Here is a 24,430-nt window from a genome sequence, read left to right on the forward strand (position 1 = left end):
GGAGGCAAAGTGAGGCCATGAGGGCATATTGCAGTCACAGGTGTACCTATGATTAGAATGGTGAAGCAGTGACTGATTAAAAAGCATGCATTAGTGGGGGAGGTGTGTCAGTGTTGGTCTGGGAAGCAGATAGATCAGTTGTCTGCAGAGCACTCACTGTGTGAGGCAAAACAGGGGCAAGTGGAACAAAAGAGACTGACACCCTGCGTCACGGGCTGTCATTTGTTTACATGGATGCGATCCGGAGGATACAGCGTGCTGTGCACTGCGTGAGTAAAAAGTCTTGGTCCCGCTGTGCGGTCGCCCAGGGAAACTGGACAAAGGGAAGTCAGGCCTGTTTAGGGACTGCAAACTAAAGCAGTGTACTATGTATTCTAATGGACTGTGTGAAGTAACACATTAAAGCAACGTTTGGTTTTCAACTTGCTTGGGCCACTGCTGTTTCACTGCATACGGTGCTGCCGCTACATTACACTTGCATTATGCAGATTAAAACATACACATCTGAAATTAAGCAGTTATCGTCCGTAGATATCTCTCTGTATTTCAGACAGCATGAATCTCCTGTTACATCACAGCATAATGCAAGTGAATGCAGTTACATTGTGACTCCAAGGGGAATGCGACAAGTTGTGAAAGGTCATAACCAGTTGGATTTTTAAAGCTATGCTTTTCATGATAGGGATCACAATGCAACCCCATTCACCTGCTCCACAGCATATTGTAGCAGCAGCACACAAAGCGATCTTTGGCCATGCGATCTGTGTCACAGCATTAAAGAAATGATTTTGTGAGAAACCTTTATGAAAGTGAGGGGGTGGAGGCGGATTAGGGCCTCACAGAGATTTAAAGGTTTCTAGGAGATCTGTATACCTTAAAACATTACAAGAGCCCGAATGCGACCAAGTGTAAGATGCCAAACATGGACTGGAAAGAGATTTGAGTCAATTAAAAAAATATAATCGTCAAGACAACTAATAGAATAAGCATTATAAGCAACATGAGCTATACTGGCCATAAAGTACAGTCGTGACCAAAAGTTTTGAAATGGATACTAGTTTTGGTTTTCACAAAGTTTGCTGCTTCAGGAGGTGTTAGATTTTTTTAGTCAGCTGTTTATAAGTTTTTAAACTTTTACAGAAAAAACCCCATCAAATTTATGCACCTTTATATTTCAAGACTTCTGCCTTTCACTCTGGCATGCAAGAGATCAGCTTTTGGGCAAATCTTGACTGATCAATGCTTGGAGTCTACCACAACTTCTGTGCTTTTGTATGTTCTCTCGCCTTTGGAGGATTAAACACAGGTTCTCAATGGGATTGAGATCTGGGCAGTTTTCTGGCCATGGAGCCAAACTTACGGTTATTTTTTTTTTTTTTTTATGGAGTCCCTTAGTTATCACTTTTGCCACGTGACAGTCTCCATCTTGCTGGAAAAGCATTGTTCATCATCAAATTGCTCCTATGGCCTCTTTCACACTTCCGTCTTTTTCCTCCCATCGAAATTCATCGAGTTTTGAAAAAACAGGATCCTGCAAATTTTTCTGCAGGATCCTGTTTTTCCCCATAGGCTTGTATTCGCGACGGATTGTGATGGATGGCCATCCTTTTCATCAGTCGTGCACTGGATCCGTCCGAAAATAGTGGTCCATCGTGCGGAGAAAACGTTCAGAGGAATGTTTTTTCTGCAAGTCGGAAAATCGCTCAGTGACGGGCCCTGCGCTGCCCGTCGTTGGCTATAATGGAAGCCTATGGACGCAGGATCCGTCGCTGACTGTCAAACACAGGAATCCAGTGACATACCACGTTTTTTCATTCTGAGCATGCCTGGAATCATTTTTCACCTCTCTCGAGAATTTTATACAGTGAAATTCAGGTACTAACAAATTTGATGCATCCGTCAGGTTACTGGATGCGTTACATCCGTTTGGCAATCTTTTTACAACGTCCGTCGATACGTCGCTCTGACGCATTATGATGGCCATCTCAAGACGGAACTGTGAAAGAGGCCTTACCAAATTGATCCTTGGTCTTGGGAGTTTATCTTGGAGGATAGATAGAGAACATTCTTTATTCATGTCAATGTTCTTAGGCAAAATTGTGAGTGAGACTCCTCCCTTGGATGACAAGCAACCATACATATTAATGGTCTCAGGATACATTATTGTTGGCATGACACAAGACTTATGAGCGCATGATTGGAGAAAAAAAAAGGGGAGTGCTGCCATATGTTCTAAACAGTCTTAAGGGGGCTTCATCAGAGAAAATAACTCAACCCCCGTATTTAAAAGTGGAATCACTGTAATTCCTGAAGAATGTCAGCCTGTCTTTAATGTTTTTCAAGGAGATAAGTGACTTCATTGATGCCCTTCTTGAAACCAGGTCAGTTTCCAAAATCCTTCACCTCACCATGCATGCAAATGCACTGACACCTGCCTGCTGCAATTCCTGAGCAAGCTCTGCATTTGTGTTTAACTGATCCCGTAGCGGAAACCTCTTTATAAAATGGTCCAGGCACTTACTTGACTTTCTAGGGTGACCAGAAGCCTTCTTTACGGCAATTGAACCTCTCCCGCTTCAACGTTCTCAACCATGTGATAAATGATCTAGAGTTAATGCAAATTACCACTATAAAAACTGAAGCAACAAAACTCTGAAAACCAAAATTTACATCAGTTGCAAAACTTTTGTTGCCGACTGTTCATTGACATATATCTAGGTCAATCTATATCTATTGAGCACATATATATACCGAGAACGTCCCACCATCCAAATCAGAAGAAAACAACATCTGCCCTGTTTTCCTACAAGGTCAAGACGTTTTTACTAAATGGCTGCACATTCAATTAGACGCTCTATATGTGAGTAATAGTTACTAGAACTAATCAGTGCAGCAAAAATTGAGAATGAGAAAACATCCACTTGTAATTCTAACAGGAAGACAGCGCTGACGTCAAAAGGCCATTTACTGAAGGTAAGTGCTCCTCTTCTGAGCGTTACCAGGAAACTAGCAGGACTAGATGGGTATTCATGTTTCTGTAGAAAACCTTGTTACTTTGTACGGATGAACGCTGTAACTAATATCTAACCCTTCCCTTGCCATGCACCACCAGGCCAATATTCTCTGTCCAATGCCAAGTCTGCCTGAAATTAGAGGACTTGGAAGAGGATTAAACTTAGTAGCCAAAGCACCGGAGAAATATTCACTATGTACTAAAGAGGAATCTCAGATCTATACCAGGTAACAAATCATCTTGAAGGCTTGCTTGGACACAAGAGTCGTCTTTACAGCCATATCACATGAAGCATCTCTGTTTTTGTGGTGATTAAATTCTATGATTTCTGTAGCCTAGTATGATGGCTCAGTGGTTAGCACTGTTGCTTTGCAGCGCTGGGGTCCTGGCAGGACGACATCTGCAAGGAGTTTGCATGGTGTCCCCATGTTTCCGTGGGTCTCCTCTGGGCTCTTCATACTAATAGGGAATGTAGATTGTGGACAGCGATGATTGTTTGTAAAGCGCTGTAGAATTAACAGAACTATATAAGCAACGCATAATAAATAATATTAATGTTAGCACTAAAAGTAACTCGTGTTTTTGTAGAATGGGACTGTGTGAATTAAGTACATGTAGTCCACCTATAGACTAGTCAGTTGTAAAATCTGTTGGCTGCACCAAAAGATGTCAGCTAGCCGGTTTGTCAGTATTTCAGCTTTATCCCATGTGTGTATAGTGCTCAACAAGTAACCAGACAGCCATGAGCTGATATTTCTGGTGTAGTCACACCTGGGATTTGTTGCAGAGGTTTCAGTTTGCAGGGAACACTGGACTAAAATGGGATGGGTATCATGTAAATCCAGCCCAAAAGTGGGCATTTCGGGATGCATCCAGGCATACTCAGAAGGGCTGGTGGCGCTCTTGGGAGGGTTGTGGGGTAGACTTAAATGCTCCCAGAAATGATGGCAACTGTAAAATGATCAGCGCTAGAATTCATGCCCAGTTAGGAAAGTATTTGGTTCTATGGTGCATGTAGCCATGGGAGGATTCATTCTAAAATACTAGAATTGTTACATTTGTTTTCATACCAGATGCATCATGACAGACATCAAAAGCAGCCATCAGACCCCACTGACTTGGAATTGGGCATCATACATTTCTATGAAAAAATCTAGAGCAGCATGTAGTGATATTCTTTTCGTAAAAAAAAACACCACAATTTGTGGCGAGCCCCCAATGAGAATGTGCACAGGGCCAACATGAATGTATTTGTAACTTAAGCATATGATTACCATCTGTATCTAACCAGGAACAGCTCTGTGTTCTCTGCACTCCTACATAACAAGTATTCCATGCATGTTACTTGGGGGCACATACTTGCATTGAGGGTAAAGAAAGGATCCATGCTAGAAAAACAAAAAGGCTGACATCCTACAGCATGGAGACCGGTCCAGAGGACGAAACCTCAGGCTCCACAGTGGCAGCAGGAACGCCTGAGTCACCGGGAGGAACACTAATTACTAACTTAATAAACAGAAAGTTCACCTACCAAGTACATTTATTTATGTAAAACCTGTTTTTTTTTCTAGGAAAACATTGGAAGAAATAACATTCTTTCTAGATAGTCTCAGAAAATATGTATGAAATCTTGCATATACTTGGAGTAAGCGATATTGGTTTACTAATCATTCTGAAAGGGTTTCAATATGCTATGTACATGGTGACTACCGTACCTTCTATATCCCTACTGTGGAACCATGAAAAAAAAAGTTACTGCTTTGGTACCATGGGGTCTATATGACCCCAGACACAAGGCCGGGCTCAAATTTGAACCAGATCCTTCAGAACAATAATCACTGTGATTGTCTGTGGGGAAACCCCTTTAGGTATAGTAATGGCCACAGACCAAAGTACATTTTAACCCTTTCACGCAAGAGTCCACTTTCGCCTTCATGACGGGACAATTTTTACAATTCTGACCAGTGTCACTTTATGTTGTAGTAAGAACGCTTCAACGTATCCCACGGATTCCGAGAATGTTTTTTTCGTGACATATTGTACTTCACGATAGTGGTAAAATTTGTTCGATATGACTTGCGTTTATCTCTGAAAATATTGGAAATTTGGAGAAACTTTGGAAAATTTCACAATTTTCAAACTTTTAATCTTTATGCCCTTAACCCAGAGAGATATGTCAAACAAAACAGTTCATAGATAACATTTCCCACATGTCTACTTTACAACAGCACAATTTTTTTAAACCTTTTTTTTTTTTTTGTTACGAAGTTAGAAGGGTTAAAAGTTGATCAGCAATTTCACATTTTTCCATAAAATGTACAATTCCACATCAAATTTAAAGTGACTTTGAGGGGCCCATATGACAGAAAATACCCAAAAGTGACACCATTCTAAATAAAAAAACACATTCAAGAAGATTATTAACCCTTCAGATGCTTCACAAGAATTAATGGAACATTTAACTTTTTCCCACGAAAATGTTACTTAGCGACAAATTTTTTATTTTCACAAGAGTAACACAAGAAAATGCACCCTAAAATTTGTTGTGCGATTTCTCCTGAGAACGTCAGTACCACATGTGGAGGAAAACTACAGTTTGGGCACACGGCAGGGCTCGGAAGGGAAGGAGTGCTATTTGACTTTTGGAATACTTAATTGGCTTGAATTAATAGCGGACGCCATGTCGCTTTTGGAAAAGGTGCCTAAACAGTGGAAATCCACCACAAATTACTCCATTTTGGAAACTAGACCCCTCAAGGACTTATCTAGATGTGTGGTGAGCACCTTGAAAGCTCAGGGGCTTCACAGAATTTTATAATGTTGAGACGGGAAAATTAAAAAACACATATTACAAACAAAAATGTTGTTTCAGCCCCATTTTTAAAAAATTTTTCACAATGGCAACAGGAGAAAAGGGATGACAAAATTTGTTTTGCAATTTTTCCAAAGTACGCAGGTACCCCATATTTGTTGAAAAACAACTGCTTGGGCGCCATAGTAAGGCTGGAAAGAAAATGAGGGCTATTTTGGCTGCAATAGGTTGCAGATACCATGTCACAATTGAAGAGACCCCCTGACATGCCAAAACAGCAGAAACTCCCACAGGTGACCCCATTTTGTAAACTACACCTCTCAAGGAATTCATCTAGGGGAGTAGTGAGTATGTCTAACCAGCAGGCAATTCACAAACTTGTATAAATTTGAGATTTGAGCAAATGAAATATTATTATTTTTTCCACTACAATTTTGCTTTGACCCCAAGTTTGCAATTTTCAAAAGGAGTAATAGTAATCGAACAGTACAATTTGTTATGCAATTTCTCCTGAGTACAATACCTCATAAGTGGTCAAATACTACTTTGAGGCACAGCGCAATACTCAGAAGGGCAGGAGCACCAAAATACAGTGCAGATTTTGCTTTACTGGTTTGAGGGTGCCATGTCACATTGGCAGAGCCCTGAGGTGCCAGAGCAGCAGAACCCCCCATAAGTGACCCCATTTTACAAACTACACCTCTCAACGAGTTCATCTAGGGGTGCAGTGATCATATTGACACCAACAAATGGGTCACAGAATTTGATACCATTGGGCAGTGAAGACAAAATAATTACATTTTTACCACAAAACATTATTTTAGCCCTAGATTTTACATTTTCACACTGGGAAATGGGTACAAATGGCACCAAAATGTGTCACACAATTCCTGCTGAACTTGGCAATCCCCCATATGTGGAGGTACAGTACGGCTTAGCCACACAGAGAGACTAATGAGGGATGGAGCGCTATTTGTCTCTTGGAGAACAAAATATTATAGAATAGTTTCCGGACTCCATATACAGAGCCCCTAAATGCCAGAAAAGCAGAATTCCCCCTCAAGTGACCCCGTTTTGGAAATTACACCACTTTGGGAATTTATATACAGATGTAGTGACAATTTTGACTCCATAGGTGTTTTCCAGAAACAAGCAGCAGTGGATGTTGCTGTGTGAATATGTAAAACCTGCCGTTGTAGTGACCAGTACGCTGTAGTGACCAGTACGCTGTAGTGACCAGTACGCTGTAGTCACCAGTATGCCCAGCTCATGCTTCTGGAGACATGCACCCGTAAATTAGGTGGGCTCTCATCACTACAAAAATGCCAATCGTGTGGACGTTGAATGTGGATTAAGCACACTGGGGCTCAGAAAGGAGGGGGGCATTTGAATTTGGGAGCGCAGAATTTGCTGAATTTCTATTAAGGTGGCGAGGAGCCATTTCTCTTATCCTGAGCCTTTGTACTACCAGTAACATAGAAACCTCCTATATTTCCTTTTCAGAGCTGCACAAAACTGGCGGACCGCCCTTTTATGTATGACTAAAAAGACGGACACCATCGGATGGCAGGTCAGACGGCATCCACAGTGCCTCTATCTGCCTCATTATAGGGGGTACCATCTGAATCATGTATTTCAGAGATTTACATGGAAGCCCTGATGTAAGCGCTCAGCGCAGAGCGAAGGATAAATGAGCCGAGCATTACTGCAATCTTTGTGAGGCAAAATTAACAACTCAACAGCAAGTGAAGAATTGGCTTTATTTATTTTTTTACGCCGTTTCTCGTGCGGTATAAATGATTAGGCGAATTTAATTTTTCAGGTCAGTGCGATTATAGCGATACCAGATTTATATCGGGTTTTTATGTTTGGCTGCTGTCACATACTAAAAGACGCTTTCTATTGCAAAAACTAGTTTTAGCATCCCCATATTTTGAGAAAATATAATTTTTCCATATTTCGGCCTACAGAGTCATGTGACGGCTTGTTTTTTGCATGGCAAGTTGAAGTTTTTATTGGTACAATTTTCGGGCACATGACATTTTTCGATTGCTTTCTATTTGTAGATTGTGAGCAATCACGGGCAGGGTCCTCTCATCTTCTCTACCAGTCATGACTTTTATGGTTTAAGATTACTGTAATTGTTTTTTATTAAGTATACCCCTCCTCACGTGTAAAACAGCATGGAATAAATGGCACTATAACAAATAATAATGATAATTCTGATTTTTGGGAGACAGAATGATCAAACACCAGCAATTCAGGAATTGATTTTTTAGGAGTTTTTTTTTTTATTGCCGTTCCATGTGTGATAAAATTGATAAGGCAGTTTTATTCTTCAAGTCAGTACGATTACAGCGATACCTCATTTATATAGTTTTTTACGTTTTGCCGCTTTTACAATAAAAACTTTTATAGAAAAAAATAAATATTTTTGCGGGACAAGATGAAGTTTTTCATCGCTACCATTTTTATTTCGATTTGACTTTATCGTGTTTTATTCCACTTTTTGTTTGGCGACATGATGAAAATGCAAAGGTTTTTGCGCTTTTCTTTTTTCTTTTTTTACGCTGTGCACTTTAGGTTGGCCCGTTATGGAAGCGGTGATACCAAATATGTGTACTTTTTTGTTTTTACATAAATACCGTATATGTATTTATTGGTTTAATATTTTTACTTTATTTATTTTGTGATTATTTTTTACTAGTTTTAAAACTTTTTTTTTTTTTACTTTTTTACTTATGGGACTTCAATTTTTATTTCTCTGATCATTGGTCTCATAGAATACAATACACATGTATTGCATTGTATGAGACCTGACATAGTTATACAGGCAGATCGCTTGTTAGGCTCAGCTGCTGGCTGAGTCTAACAAGCCACTGTAGCTGGCAGACCCAGAAGTCATCACATGACCTATGGCTGCCGGGACAGCGTGGGATCCCCCGTGATGTGATCAGATTGGAGAGGCAAGTATAGCGGCATCGAGCAGATAGCAAAGGGTTAACATCATTGGGATCTGATCCAATCCGGTCCCGATGAGGTCCCCTGTCAGATCAACCCAAATGCTGCGAGATCATGACTGCTCATAAACGTCAGCGCTAGCTGGGCTCTCAAAGCAATTAAATTAATAGATCTTGGAATAAAAATAAGTTCCACGAATGGTTGTGTTAAAAAAAACCAAACTGCTCCCGTGCTGAGATAATCTATAAATTTTGCACTGTGTAATGGCTGTGTCTGACCGTGCAGGAGCATATCGACCCACATCTCCTGGGCACGGGAGGAAGAAAAAGAGTATACAGGCAGGACCAGCAGGGGATCACAGCTGCAGCTTTCTGTAAGTAAAAACATTTCCCTGCCTGTTTGAAAACTTGTTTTACCCAACAGAAAGAATCCCATGCTGTCCTGTATGTATCCTCTCTTTTGCTTCCTCGCCTAGTCAGGAGCTGTGATATGTTCAGACCATGAACTACAGCAACTTTGTACGATCAGACACGGCCATTACACAGTACACAGCAGGGGCACATTTATAAGATTATCTCAGCACAGGAACATTATTTTTAGCACATCCAGTTGTGGAACTTATGATTATTCCAAGATCATGTTAGACTCACCAGGTGAGGTGGATCCTGCAAGCCCAAGGTCTGGGTGGGCACACGGCCCACAGGAGTCAGTGCAGCCGATAGGTGGGGCACGTGGAATACATACAGCCAAGGGACAGGAGACCACAAACAAGTAGGCGGAATGCAGAAAATGGCAGACAGGTGGAAGACATCCAGGCAGGTAGGCGGGAGGCGTCAGGAGACCACAGGCAGGTAGGGGGAGACGTCCAAGAGACCAAGACCACAGGCAGGTAGGGGGAAGATGTCCAAGAGACCAAGACCATAGGCGGGTAGGGGGCAGATGTTCAAGAGACCAAGACCATAGGCGGGTAGGGGGCAGATGTTCAAGAGACCAAGACCATAGGCGGGTAGGGGGGAGATGTCCAAGAGACTGCAGCTAGCAGCTGTGTAGGTCAAGTTGTGCAGAAAAAGCCAAAGTCTAGCAACACTGAAGTATTAATACCAAAACACAGGTGTGTGTCTTGGTGAGCCTTATATAGGCCCGGGCAGATGCTCACATGGGATCATGCCGGGTCATTTGTGGAGCTCAACAGAGTCTAGCAGGAAGGGGTAAGGGAAGCAAAGTATGGATCTGGAACAGGCACCTAGCAGATATTAAATTAAAGTGAACTTTGCTTGTGTCTTAACTAGACTGTTTACTAGAGCACCCACCACTACTATTTTTTTTTTTTAAATTCGTTTATTAATTCAGTATAAACAAACAATGCACACATTTGCAATTATCATCAATTATACCGTGACATACAGATAGTTGTAGAATAACGTCATATCAGAAGTTACAAAATAATGAGATGTGCATGGTAAATCATTAGATTCTTATAAGAAAAATACCTATTATACAACTTAACAACTTTAACCACTAACAGTAACAGTAAGTCGCCAAAAGAAAACAGATTTAAATCCTGCTCTATGAGCAATGTCCCCAAAAAACCACAAGCCCACCCTCCTATGTAGATGTCTAGTCAGTGCAAACTATAGAGTATGACAGGAGGAGTTCCATTTGCCCCATATCTTCTCGAATTTACCTGGACATCCTCTATTCTGATACATTGTTTTTTCATATGGGATAATTGAATTCACCAGATCGATCCAAACTCTAAGGGTCGGGGGGGAGCCACCCATCCATCTTAACGCCAATACCTTCCTTGCCAAAAAGAGCGTCTCTCGGAGAAAGATCCCAGTGTGATGATCCCAGGTCTCCGTATCCCACACCCCGAACAGACAGGTTAACGGTTCAAGTGGGACAGGGATCGACAATAACGATGTTAATAATGTCGTCACCTCTCTCCAATAATGAAGGACTACAGGGCACCTCCAAATCATATGAACAAAATCAGCATCGGGCACATGACATCGCAAACAATCCGACGAATGTAAGCGGCCCATTTTAAAGAGACGCGTCGGGGTTAAATAGGCCTGATATATGATATATAATTGGGTCATTCTATTATTGATTGAAGGGGAAACTTTAGATGAAGATTCAAGAATATCCTCCCAATCCTCTCCCAGTACATCGGGAAGGAGTTCCTCCCATTTCCCCTTGACAGAGTCGATGACCGACCCATCTCCCATGGATAATAGATATGTGTATAGAGAGGATATAAGTCCTTGAGGACCCTGCGATTTGAGGATACCTATTAAAGGCAAAGAAGAGATCGCCCGACCCGTACCCACATTTCGTACATATGATTGAAAAGCTGACCTCAGCTGTAAATACCTAAAGAATTGAGACCTAGGGATGTTGTAATTATTTCGTAGTTGTTCAAAGGTTACAAAAATCCCCTGGTTATGTATATCACTCACCGAGAGAACACCATGGGAGACCCAGAAATCAGTGGATGGGTGGTTTAGTAATTCAGGTATATAACCATTGTTCCACAGTGGCATCTCGGCTATGACATCTGTAAATTTAATAATTCTTTTTATTTGTCTCCATATCAATCTCGCCAGCCGGAGCATAGGTAACAAACGACAAGTACCAACTTTCTCCATCTCTAAAAATCCCAGTGGGCAATCAATCCGGGCAGAATGGATTAAATGACTCTCAGAATTAGGTAGGGAGCTATCAGGCATCCATTTACTTATCGCCTTAGCCTGTCCGGCAAGGTAGTACAAATAGAGGTCTGGCAGAGCCGCCCCACCCCCCTTTTTTGGTCTCTGTAAAATAGATAGTTTGAGTTTGGGTCTGGCCTTTCCCCATATAAAGGATGTGATTAAGGAGTTTAATTTTGCAAAAAATGATTTGGGTATTGGTACAGCACTATGTTGAAAGCAGTAATTGAGTTTGGGAAGCAGTATCATCTTAATTAAATTAATGCGGCCTGCGACAGAAAGGGGGAGTCTACTCCAGGTTATAAATTTAGACTTGACCAAATCCAGCAATGGGTAAATGTTTTGTTGTAGGTCTAACCGACTGTATTGAGACATATGAATACCCAGATATTTGAAGTTGGAAGCCACAGGTAGCGAAGTGGGAATCCCGAGGCAGGGAGCCAAAGTATGAGATAGAGGCATCAGGGCAGATTTATCCCAATTTATATATAGGCCGGAAAATTTGCTAAATTTATCTATGGTTGTTATCACTTGTGGTAGAGTTTCTTCTGTTTTATCCATAAATATTATCATATCATCAGCATATAGGCCAATGGTATCTGTACGATCTGCAATATTTATTCCTTTAATATCGGTGGAAGATCTTATGCGTATTGCTAAAGCCTCTATCGCAAGGGCGAAGAGAGCTGGGGATAGAGGGCACCCCTGTCGGGTTCCCCTATGTAATGCAAAAGATTCAGAGATGGAATTATTCACGATTACACGCGCCCTGGGATTCTTATACAGCGTGTCTATCCCCCTAATAAATTTCTCTCCAAAACCATATTTCTGCAGACACGCGGAGAGGAAAGGCCACTCGAGGGAGTCAAATGCCTTGGCCGTATCCAGCGATGCCAGCGCCCAACTATTGTCTGGCTCTAGAGAGCTGTATTGAATCACCGATTGGACTCGCCTGATATTGATAGAAGTACTTTCCCCGGGCATAAAGCCAGTTTGATCTGGGTGTATAAGGTCCAATATGAGTGTATTTAGTCTAGTGGCCAATATTTTAGTGAAAATTTTGTAATCTACGTTTACCAGTGATATGGGGCGATACGATCCACACTCCAGCGGATCCTTTCCTTCTTTTTTAAGTACAATAATGTTTGCATCATAGAATGTTTCGGGCATTGTCTCTCCCTCCCATATACTCTTGAGTACTTTCAATAAAAGTGGTGCCAATTGACCTCGATATTTCTTATACAGCTCAATAGGGAACCCATCAGGTCCAGGGGCCTTCCCGGTGGCCATGTCCATTATAGCTTGCTCAACCTCCTCCAAAGTAAACTCAGCTTCCATAAAGGCTTGCTGAATTGGACTTAATGAAGGGAATGCTATGTCCGATAAATAGTCTACACATTCAGGAACACCCAAACCACTATTAGACTTGTATAAAGATTTATAGTAATCATGAAAACACTGGAGGATCTCCTCAGTAGAAGAAACCAATGAACCATCAGGTGCCCGAATCTGCAATACTGTATTGGATGTGTTATGTTGGCGTACTAAAAAGGCCAATAGTTTACTGGCTTGATTCCCCAATTCGAAATATGATTGACGGGTAAAAAACAATTTACGTTTGGATTTTGTGTCCATATGTTGGGTATATAGCCTTTGGGAAGTGAGCCAAGCTACCCTGTTGCCACTAGTTTGGTTGGCTACATAGGCGGCCTCGGATTCCTTTAACTGTCGCTCCATCTCATCATCCCCTCCCGCCGTTATTCTTTTAATGTAGGAAATAGTGGAGGACAGACATCCCCTTAGATATGCTTTTAAAGTATCCCAGAACAGACCAAGACTTGGGGGATCTGGGTGGGTGAGGATAAAACAGTTCAACTGATCTACCGTTCTATCGCTAGAATCTATTATTTTCAGCCAGAAGGGATTCAATTTCCAAGGTATAAAATTATTTGATCGACCATATTTAAGTTTAAGAATAACTGGACTGTGGTCCGATATCGCCCTATTGCCATGCTCAATACTATCTACCCATAACGCCATATCGCTAGACCCAAATATGTAGTCTATACGAGACAGAGACCGCCTAGTTGATGAATGGCAAGTGTAATCCTTTATCCCAGGGTGACGAATTCTCCATAGGTCCAGCCATCCGCTACCACCCATAAACAGTGCCAACGGAGAAGAAGATTGAACAGAAGGGCCTCCAGATATCCCATCCCCCAGTCTCAATCTATCCAAGGAACTATCCATGACTAAGTTAAAATCTCCCATACAAATAATACTAGCGTCAGGATAATTTAGGGAGAATCCCATTGCCATACGGAGAACCGATAAATTAGCTGGGGGTGGGTTATAAATACACAGTATTACGTATTCCCGAGTATTAATAAAGGCGTGTACAAAAACGAAGCGACCTTCGGGATCTCGTCTTGCCTCCCTGGCCTCCCATCTAACACTTCTATGGATTAGCAGAGAAACCCCTCTTGAGTAACTGGTATGAAATGCATGGAGGGACCACTGCACCCACGGCTTTTGTGTACACTTAGCGGTGTCCCTGGTCAGATGTGTCTCGACAAGTGCTACAACATGGGGGTGATATCGCTTAATTTGTGAAAATACCTTGATTTTTTTACGGGGAGTCTTAATTCCCCGCACATTCCAAGTCATATACACAATCTCAGATCCCATAGTTATACTTGAGAAAAAGAATATTATACACCATAGCTTGTGTAGAGATCAGGAACACCACGCAGAGCACAGAATAATCAATGGCGACTATTAAACACATCAAAAGGTCAAAACTGGTGTAAAAACCCAAATAAAATAAAACTTGAACAGTAGAGGAGTTTAATCCTTCACTCCTACAGTCAATCAGAAAAGGGGATACCCTCACTGGAACCAGCGTTCGGTATTGTTGGTAAACTCAACACCCTGTACGGAGAGCTCCATTTGTATTGCCATTGGATAAGAGAGATTACTCAGGAGTCCGGCACATTAGACACCTTGTATGTACGTAACCATTCGGTTACCTCTGCCGGATCTGTAAAAAACAGGGAAGAGCCTTCATGGACAACACGGAGCCGAGCCGGGTAGAGCATGGAATAGAGGATGCTTTTATCCCTGAGCCGCTTCTTAACTTCCACAAATCGAACTCGCTGCTTTTGGAGCTCCATAGAGAAATCCGGGAAAATTGATATAGTGGCGTTATTGAATTTAATAGGGCCCTTCTGCCTCGCCAGGCGGAGTATTGCATCTCTGTCCCTGCAATTGAGAAGACGCGCCAAGAAAGGCCGGGGTGGGGCTCCAGCAGGGAGAGGCCTCGTTGGTACTCTATGGGCCCTCTCCACAGAAAACGTTGAGGAGAATCCATCTCCTAGGGAGGTTTTCAGCCAGTCTTCTAGAAATTGTTCAGGCTGCTGACCCTCCGTGCGCTCCGGCAAGCCAATTATTCGAATATTATTACGGCGCAGTCTGTTTTCCAAGTCATCTGCCTTTTGTTTCCAAGCGTTCACGGACCCGGAGGCCTTTGATAACTTAGCTTCCATAGGGGTAATGGTGTCCTCTATCTGAGACACTCTTGTTTCAACCTCCGAGATGCGCCCTCTCATAGCCTGCATGTCATGTCGCAAGCGACCAACTTCAGTATGTACGTCCTCTATTTTCTCAGTAAGAGAGGATCTAGTGAGGGAAATGGCCTGCATCAGTAGCTCAGAGGCTTGTTTGAGAGTTAGTTCGTCCTGTTCTCCCACCTCATTACTGTCAGGTGGACAATTTTTGCGTTGGTGCTGCGTGGGATTATTTCTGAGAGTGCGCACATTATCAGGGGTGCTTTCTCTGGAATATTTCTTTAATTTCTCAGCAGCCCCCGTTCCTTTAGAGTGTTGCATGGCGGTTAGCAGAAGGACCCCACAGAAGGATCACACATATAGTTATAGCTGATCTATTCTTCAATAACTGATCTGCCAATATTAAATACTGAGATGGCTTCCAGGAAGATCATCAGTTAGGCAAGGGACCTTTCAGATGTTCATAGAAACAGCAGCACAGGGTTTAATAGGCACAACGTCCCAGAGCAGCCCACAGCCTCCCCAGGCAGCACAGCAGGTAGGGAGGGGTTAATTCCTCCAAAGTTTATGGTACAAATAGGGGCTTGTCAGACAAGGGGGGTGCAGAGCCCAATTTTCCAGGGCACATACCGCACTACCCCTTTATTATTGCTATGATGTGCTCACCTCCCAGATTGTACCGCTGTCTTATCATGGAGCGTCACTCTCCTTGCTGCTGGAGAGCACGCTGCAGTAATGGCCGCCGCCTCCCGGGTGCCGCCCGCCGCTCCGGACCCAGCACCTGTATTGCAGTGTTCCACAGCGCTCCCGTCCCAGCGCAGGTGCCCGCTCTCTCCAAGGGGGATATGTCCAGGTTCAGCAACCGCCGGCGCCGCGTCCCTGTGCAATGGAACACGCGCCCAAGATGGCCGCCGCAGCTTGGGGATCACACTGCCTGTCCAGGCCACTTCACTTCCCGACGTCTCCGGGCTCCAAAACCGCCGATTTCAGGGGTCACCGGTCTCTTGGGATCTTAAGGGCTCCTCTCCAGCCGGTGGAGCCGGTGAAACAGGGGAATTTATGGCAGGATTGTTCAGGATGACCGGAGCTCTCCAGAGGTGCGTCCTTTCTCCTGGACTACATAGCCACGCCCCCCACCACTACTATTTTGGATGGCTTGGGGACAACAAATTTCAGCATGTCAAGAGTTAAGACCAGACGTAGTCGTCAAAATGTGGCTGCTGCAGTTTTCAAATAGCTCAACCGTTGCTGATAAGTACATTAGTTATTGCTTTGGTAAGCTTCTGGTGGGTACATTTACTAAAATAATTGTGGTATGTTCCATTTCCCTGCGATTGGTAATCTCCTATCACCTGTAACATATCAGGTAAGTCATAACTATGTTAACTAGCTGTGGTTTAACTCTTTGTTTCTGGGGATCACTAATAACCTCTGTCATGTGTAAGGCTATGTCCCCACGGTCAGTAATCGGCAGCACATGTCCGCTCCGTCCAAAGCGCTGCCGGCTTTTGAATGCAGGTGATTCTGCATATGTTCATTGAACCGTGCAGAATTACCGCGCCCAATATATTGTATGGGTGAGATTTATCTTGCGGAGACTGAGCGTCTCTGCAAGATAAATAGACATGCTGCGGTCTGGAAAGACGCGCTACATGTCTGTCTCCACGGGTGATCCACGGCATCTCTGGACGCATAGTGGATATGGGATTTCTTGAAATCCTATCCACTATGCTGTAACATATGGATGCTGCAGGTTGGGTACATCCCATTTACTGACCGTGGGAACATACCCTAAAAGAAAAATGCCAACATTGCCCAAGTCATTACAATGCCAGGTGAAAGTGGTTTACAAGAGAATGGACTGGGAGGTGCACAACAACACTAGCATGCTCCCTCGATTCTACTAAAATATACTTGAAAACGAACACATTGTGAATTCCCATCAACCTCTGATCACTATTCTATCGGAAAAATGCTCTAAACGTCTGCAAAGTAAGCTCCTGAGTCACAAAATAAAATGGTTATTACAATTTAACTAGAAAAGGTACATGACGTAATGTCAATAATACCTAATCTTTGCATAATAATTAAAAACAAGTCAACTATGTAATAGTGTTTGCATTTCTCTCCAATTTCTAGATCTTGTTTACAAATTGTCCAGGTTGTCCTTGTGCTTAAAAAGCCAAACTAAGCAGTCCTATGTAAGCTGAGCGGCATTTAAGTTTCAATTCGGCGGCTCCACAACAAGTTCCATGAGTTTTACTGGATGAAAAAGCAAAGCAGCAAGGCATTATTCCCAAGTTCTTTAATGGTTAAAATTGCAAAATTCTTGTAGAAAATAAGAAACTTTGAAATTAACCTCTTAGCCTCTCCCTATGACAGCCAAATTTTGTTTATGATTTTTCCAAGGGCCTTAACTTTTTATTTTCCAGATCAGTACAAGTATGGCGTTGCCAATCTTTTTTTTTTTTTTTTTTTTTTTTTAATATTTCCCAATTTTTCAAATGTGAGATCTGTAAAATTTGTATCTCCATTGAGTTGTGTTAGTCTTGATGGCCTGATTGATGCCATTTTGGAGTTCATATGGTGTTCTGACGATTTGTTACGGCTTACTTTTCGTTCGGTGATCAAAAAACGGCAAGTCAAGATTTTGTTTTGTTTTTGGGTGGTGTGGGGGCTTTAATGGTCCTTACAGCATTGGGTTAAGTGGTTGAATAATTGTATATTTGTATAAGATTTGATAAATCAGACTTTTATGGACACAGCAATGAAGACTGTTTATTTTTTTAATGTCTATTTTCACTGAGGGGGTGATTTGAGTTTTAAAGTTGTTGTTTTTTTATACTTATCTTTTTCACTAGGGGAAGGGAACTTGCAATGTTCTATAGTCTGCAATACTGGGTTCAAGAAGAGTGCCAAAATAACAGCTCCACAGAATGCCCCATTTCATGTATGGCAAACATCGGGAAAGGGTTAAAAATACTATCCAGTCTCAAGAATCAAGCAATTTTAATGTATTAACTGCTCATTGCCTAGGTTCCCTAGACTGCAGAAGTGGTGAAATGTGCAGGGCTTACAAGCTCTTTCCATTAGAGCTTGTAAGCACTGCACTGAAGTTGGCCTGGATTGCTCGAGCTCACCTTTAGCTCCACATCTGGCCAAATTCTGCCACTATCATGTCTGCACCAATATAACACTGAGGATAGTGGAGAGTGGACATGACTGAGAAAGACGACATGGCATTATTGTGTCACGTCTCCATTCTGCAAGCAGATTACTTCCAGCCACCGGCTTACTGAATGTTCAGAGCTGCTGCTGTCCTTGCCCTCAAAATGCTCCTCAAGATTACGCAGACTTTAAGGCATTATCCTTAAACCTGATAAAGGAGAGATCAGTCTGTCTGCAGGGATTGCCCTGTGGAACTCCTGTGCGCAGAGCTTTTTATAGTTTGTGTTCATTGAGGTTTTCATTCAGCGGATCCATAAACATGGATGACCTTCACGTTACACAGGGTGTTTGTGCAGGTGGACATTGGATGATTACTGTATTTTTAGGATACCAAAAAGTTCATTGTTGAGATTGGCTAGTAGGGGGCAATCACCACTTGCTAATACTGTTTCCAAGCAATTTTCTTACTGTATTACACTAACATCTTTTTTATTGCCCCCAATTTCCTTTACATCTTCTGAATATATAAATCTTTACACATTTATCTCCCAGCTACAAATGATTACGTAGAAACTTTACATTCCAGTGCTTTAGCTCCTACAAATAATTAATGTACATACGGTATGTTATTGGCCAAAGCGCTCAGGCCTCAATGTATTACCTGATAGACACACTCCTGCATATTGGGAGGAACAAAAACCGCTTACCCTAAATACCTATTAATTATATGTTAGCCTGCTAATAGCCCATCCAACAAAACAAGACAGCTCCAAAAGACATTGACTTTCTTCCAATGAAGTGTTTGAAACAGACAGGCAACGCTTCATCTAAAGACGAGGCCAAAAAACACACTGCAATTTGTCTTCAAGACATAGCTCAGAAAACCACTGATCTCATTTCTCCTGGCACGGAAGGGTCTTGCCAAAACTCATTTAGTCAAGTATTCAATTGTCATATAAACCTGCCAGATGCATTGCCCTCCTAGTTATGAAGCACATCTGCAAAAGAAATTGGGCTTCCTGAAACACGGGCGCTTTATAATTTGCTCTAACAGCTTGAATAATATTGATCTGGCTCGTATGATTAAATGAGAGCTGCCAGACACCAAACTTCAGTATTATGTTTTATTTGGCCACCAGAATGACCCGTTTTTACAGCGCTCTGTGTAATCTAATGCATTTCTACAGAAGCTTAAAAACATCTGTGAAAACACTTCATAAGCACAAGAATTCGGGGAGAGCCACACGAGGAAGTCTTACATGAGCACAGACATCAGATGCTCATTGTGTCAATTCTACGTTGGTGCAGGCTCCTGTGTACACTCAAAATGAATCTGTGATCATCAATAACGCCGGCATTGAAGCCCGTCATCAGTGCCTCACTCCACAAACTATATAATGCACCACTAACCCCGTTATTTAAGAGGAGGTCTCATCTTAAAATGGGGAAAAATTGCAAAATGCCTGTGAAAACATGATGAGTGCTGCTTCTGTATTTAAAGAGAACCTGTCAGTGGGATCAACCCTCCGAAGCCGTCTATATGGGCATGCAGGTCATAGGAAGCTGAATAAAATGATACCTTTATATCGGAGATCCGATGTCTTATTCCAGAGAAAGCCACGTTTTTCTTATATGTAAATGAGCGGTTAAGATCTATGGGCCGGACATAGATCTCCCTGACAATTTGTCTGCAGAGCTTATTTTAATAAAAGGAGGAGTTATCAGTGCGAGACATGTAACTAACAAAGAACAGCAGAACTGAACTTTATCTCTTTACAAACACATTTTCTGCAGCTCTCACAGCTCTGCTGTAACCCTGTCTGCCTGGAAGCTAGAGCCGAGTGAAATCACACACACAGCTCTGCAGTGAGATCAGGAGAGCAGAGAGCAGCCATCAAACTGGTAACTGCCCCTTATATTTACAATGGAGGCAGATTCTCAAGCAGATCACTGTCCGGGCCCATAGATCAGCTCATTCACATATTCCTGATAAATCCACGCTTTTCTTACAACACATCTGATTGCAGATATCAAGGTATCAATACATTCAACTTTCAATGAGGGCTTAGAAAGGCTGATCTTACTGACAGATTTCCTTTATAAAAAAAAAAAAAGAAAAAACAATTCCTTTTTACTAAGCCTTCACCCCCTGGCCTAAATTTCACGTATGGGCAAGATTGCAATCTGATCACACCAGATAGTGTACAATTATTACACTACAAATATTCTCTGCTGCTCACCAGGAGACTGAGTAAAAACCACGACTATATTTTCAAGCATTAACTCATTCACTGAAATTAATGCTTATGCGAGGTCTAAGTAATCCAGGCAAAGATTCGCCCATTTTCAATTTATTTTGAATAAAGCAAAGAGCAGGTTTATCGCCAAGTCATAACTCGAGTGAGCGTTCTATAGGCTAATCATGCCTTTGTGGGTTTTAACCAGGCACTTTGGATTGAGGAAGAAAACCAACACACGCCAGCTGGATAACTGGCTGCTTTATAGAACGGCATTGGCACGTGGGCTACGTGTGTTAGAAGGAAATTAGATTGTAAGCTTCAAAAGCAGCAGAGTAACGGGATAGTGGTTCTATGGGAGCAGGGTGGCTCAGTGGTTAGCACTGAACTGGTAGCATGGTTCAAATCCCACCAAGGACAACATCTGCAAGGAGTCTGCATGTTCTCTCCTTGTTTGTGTGGGCTTCCTCCGGGTACTCCCTTTTCCTTAAAAGACATACAATTAGGGAATCAAGATAGCAAGCCCCATTGGGACAGTGATGAGAATGTCTTACATAAGTAAGCAAAATAAAACAAATTATAATAGTAAATCCTACATCCATGTCTCGGGGCTAAATGTCTGACAATTGACAGACTTTAGTTTAGAAATTAAAGGAATAGTTCCAGCTCTGTACACTATGGCCCACATTCATCATTTGCTTTTTTCTTCTTTTTTATACGTCACTTTGTTTTTTCTTCTTGTGGTATTAGTTGCAATTTTTGGCACCAAATTCATCAAAATGGTTTATGAATTTGGCAAGATCAAAAACTCGCTGTTTTCCTGTCCTGAACTGTTTATGTGACTTTTTTAGAGCAAAAAAGTTGCATTTGGGCCTCAAAAATTGCGCCAAAACAACAGTATACTCAAAATGTATACCAATGTGGGGACTGGAGTGACATTGTACCAAATTATATGACTTTAAAAAGTTGCAATTGATGAAGGTGGCAAAAACATCTGGAATTGGTAAACTCTGCCCACGAAGCGGAAAACAAAACGTTTAAAAAAAAAAAAAAAAAAAAACAGAAGCAAACCAAAAATAGTCTTCGGAAAAGGAGCAAATAGAATAAATTGGGTGCAAAAAAAATGCCAAACACACAAAACTAGACAAAAATCAGGTGCAAAGGCAAAGATGAATTGAGGCATTAGGTACTTTCACAGCCATGTGGAAGGGTAAGGTGTTGAATCCCCATTGATCTGATATTTTCAACCTACTCTAAGGATGGGCCATGAATATCAAATCCAAAACCACCCAAGTTAATATAATGTATACCGTTTATAGGTCAACATATGGGATCCCCACTTATTGAGGGAACAAGAGCTCCCAGAAAACTGTGGGATGGGTGAGGTGGCTGAGGAATGAATGTGGATGTGGGAGCGCATGAACAGCTCTTATTTCATTTAAAAAGAGATTGAGCAAGTAGTGGACAACCCCTTTAACAACCTTAAAAAAAAGTATGCAAAGAAATGTCACCACTGGTTTGTCCTGAAATTTACAGCAAGAAGAACAAAAGTTCACACAAAGTGGTTTATTTTCTAGTTTCTAAAGCTGGGACAACAAGAAATAAAAACTGTGGTTTTATCACATAAGACCACAATACTCACTGATGCCGATTTTACAGTCGTTTCAATAAATGTGTTACCGTAGCTCCTCCATTATAATATATATATATAGATAGAGAGAGAGAGAAAAGGAAGAATGTCTAACTTGCAGAAACAAAAGGAAGAACGTGCTCTATACTAGCATTTGTTTTTTTGTTGTTTTTTTTTCAGGTGGAAATCCCATTTACACATTGTGTTCTGCCTTTTTGTTGAGAAATGAAGTAGTCAGACATTCCTTTGTAAACAATCGTGGCTACATTTCGGTTCTGTTTGTTTTTGGTTTTTTTAATGCTTTTCTCAATAAAACGTTTGTATAAACACAATAAGAATGTATCTGTCACTTCAGGTAAGTTTTCAGACTAAATAGTCGTTTGAGTTGCACCCCACATTTGTCACCAGTGTTCTCCTCTGCAGGCTCTCTAATTATCAGGTCACTCTGAGATAGTGGGTTGGCTGCTATGATGTCTCCTATACACAGCACACACAGATGGATTCCTGCTCTGTGGCCAATGGACAGAAGCAACCACAGAATAAGAAACAGTATACAGCAGTACTGAGCTGTGTGGCTCTGAATCCTGCCTTGAAGTGAAACATTTGCTGAAAGCTTCAGCTCATTCTAGCACTATCATTGTGCCAAGCGCTTCTCATTCCTTCTGACCTTTTCTCTCTAAACGGTATAATAGAAGGTGAAACCTGATTTCTTATTGTTTTGGCAGCTTGCAAATCAGCCCATCTGTCTTGGTTTGTTTGAGTGACTGAGGACTTCAGGAGGCATCAGGGAAGCATTATATTTCTCTGGTAAGATAGATTACAAGGTTTCTTAGAGTCACTGACCATCAAAACTGCAGTTATTTCTACATGCATTATGAAATGTAATTTAAACAAAAACACAATCATAGATATTAAATATCACTATTGTATACTACTGACACCATACTAGTTATGCAACATTTTAAAAATACCACTAAATTCAATGTAACTTGTCATCAGCTTGTCAAATGTAAGAAAACGTTCCATCAGAAAAATAAAACTTGAATGTCACCAGTTTACTTTATGCCCTTTGGAGTAACTATTCTTCTACCAGGACACACTTTGGGCAATGACGGATATGGGCTATATGAATTTGTTACTCTTAGTCTGACACTGTAGATCACACTTAAGTGCTGTCCTTTGGAAAATGCAGACAAGAAAAATTATAGAAACAAGTATCAAAAATGTGCAGAGACAAACTTGGGAGCAGGAAATAGGGGTAGCTATATCTCCATCAGATTCGGAGAAAGGATTTTTATTCACCCACAAACTGTTGCTTGCTCTGCTCAGGAAGAAAAATAATTACCGTAAATCCTTACGAGGTGGTATCTTTATCCACCAAAATTACACGTCATTTTTCTATCTGTCCCTGATACATGTTGGCGCTGGGAACTTGAACAACGTTCCATGCTTAATATATGGTGTGAATTCAAAAAATTAACCCATTCGGGAAAAAGTATTCTATGATTATCATTTAATTACGGGGGTAGGGTTGAGAATGGTCCTTCCATTGCCCTTCTTTCTATTCTACCTTCCTCAATAAGTTGTCCAAACACAGACATATGACGCTTTTGCTCAACGGCTGCTCGCGCAGTGGAAATGGTCTCAAATACCTACTATAACGGAGTGGTATATTGAAATGGCTAATATCTGCAGAATGGAAGAACTTTCTGCTGAATGCACTGGCATTTATGACACATTTAGGGGAACATGGAGTGTTTTGGATCTTGTTTCAGGATTCATCGGACTTTCATAGACTATTTCATTAAGTGGTGTGAGACCCGTCAGGTCAGGCCAGGATTGGTGCTGGCTGCTGTGCGATGGACTATAAAGTGAGTTACTTTCATGTATTCTTATGCTTATTTTCCCTCTTCCCTTCCCCCCTTCTTTTTCCTTTATATTATTCCCTCTACTTAGCGGAATCCTTTTACGAGTTCTTCTTTTGTTATCATAGAAGCATATTGAAATTTTCATCTGCTTAGTTATAGTTAACTCTTCAATAATAGGTTATTTATATATATTTCTTCCATATAAGAGAATTATCTTACTGTTGGATGATGGTCTTGTATGACCAAATGTTATATTGCAATAGGTCTTTGTTATACACTTATTTGTTCAACTTGACTTTAATAAAAAGAGATTGAACATAAAAATGTGCAGAGACAATTCTAACCAGCGCAATGATCAACATGAATCTGCTGGTTGACTACAAGGATAGGGAGTGGCTGATCTACCATGATGTTCTACATCCCAAATAGAGCACCCAAACTCTCAGGGGTTACTATACCAGGGT

At 41.5% G+C, this 24,430-nt stretch overlaps 1 protein-coding gene and 1 long non-coding RNA gene across 10 annotated transcripts in view; one reads left to right on the forward strand and one right to left on the reverse strand.

Annotated features, from left to right (window-relative positions):
• Positions 1 to 24,430, reverse strand: part of MEF2A (myocyte enhancer factor 2A) — a 167,874-nt gene that overhangs the window by 55,917 nt on the left and 87,527 nt on the right. The gene's annotated exons all lie outside the window — the stretch shown is intronic.
• LOC143775354 (uncharacterized) lies at positions 136 to 22,357 on the forward strand. The gene is made up of 3 exons (XR_013215630.1): positions 136 to 269; positions 3,113 to 3,240; positions 22,279 to 22,357. It is a non-coding gene; the product is annotated as an uncharacterized LOC143775354 (long non-coding RNA).

This window comes from Ranitomeya variabilis, chromosome 5 (assembly GCF_051348905.1).
Source record: "Ranitomeya variabilis isolate aRanVar5 chromosome 5, aRanVar5.hap1, whole genome shotgun sequence".
In the NCBI taxonomy this organism is placed as follows: domain Eukaryota; kingdom Metazoa; phylum Chordata; class Amphibia; order Anura; family Dendrobatidae; genus Ranitomeya; species Ranitomeya variabilis.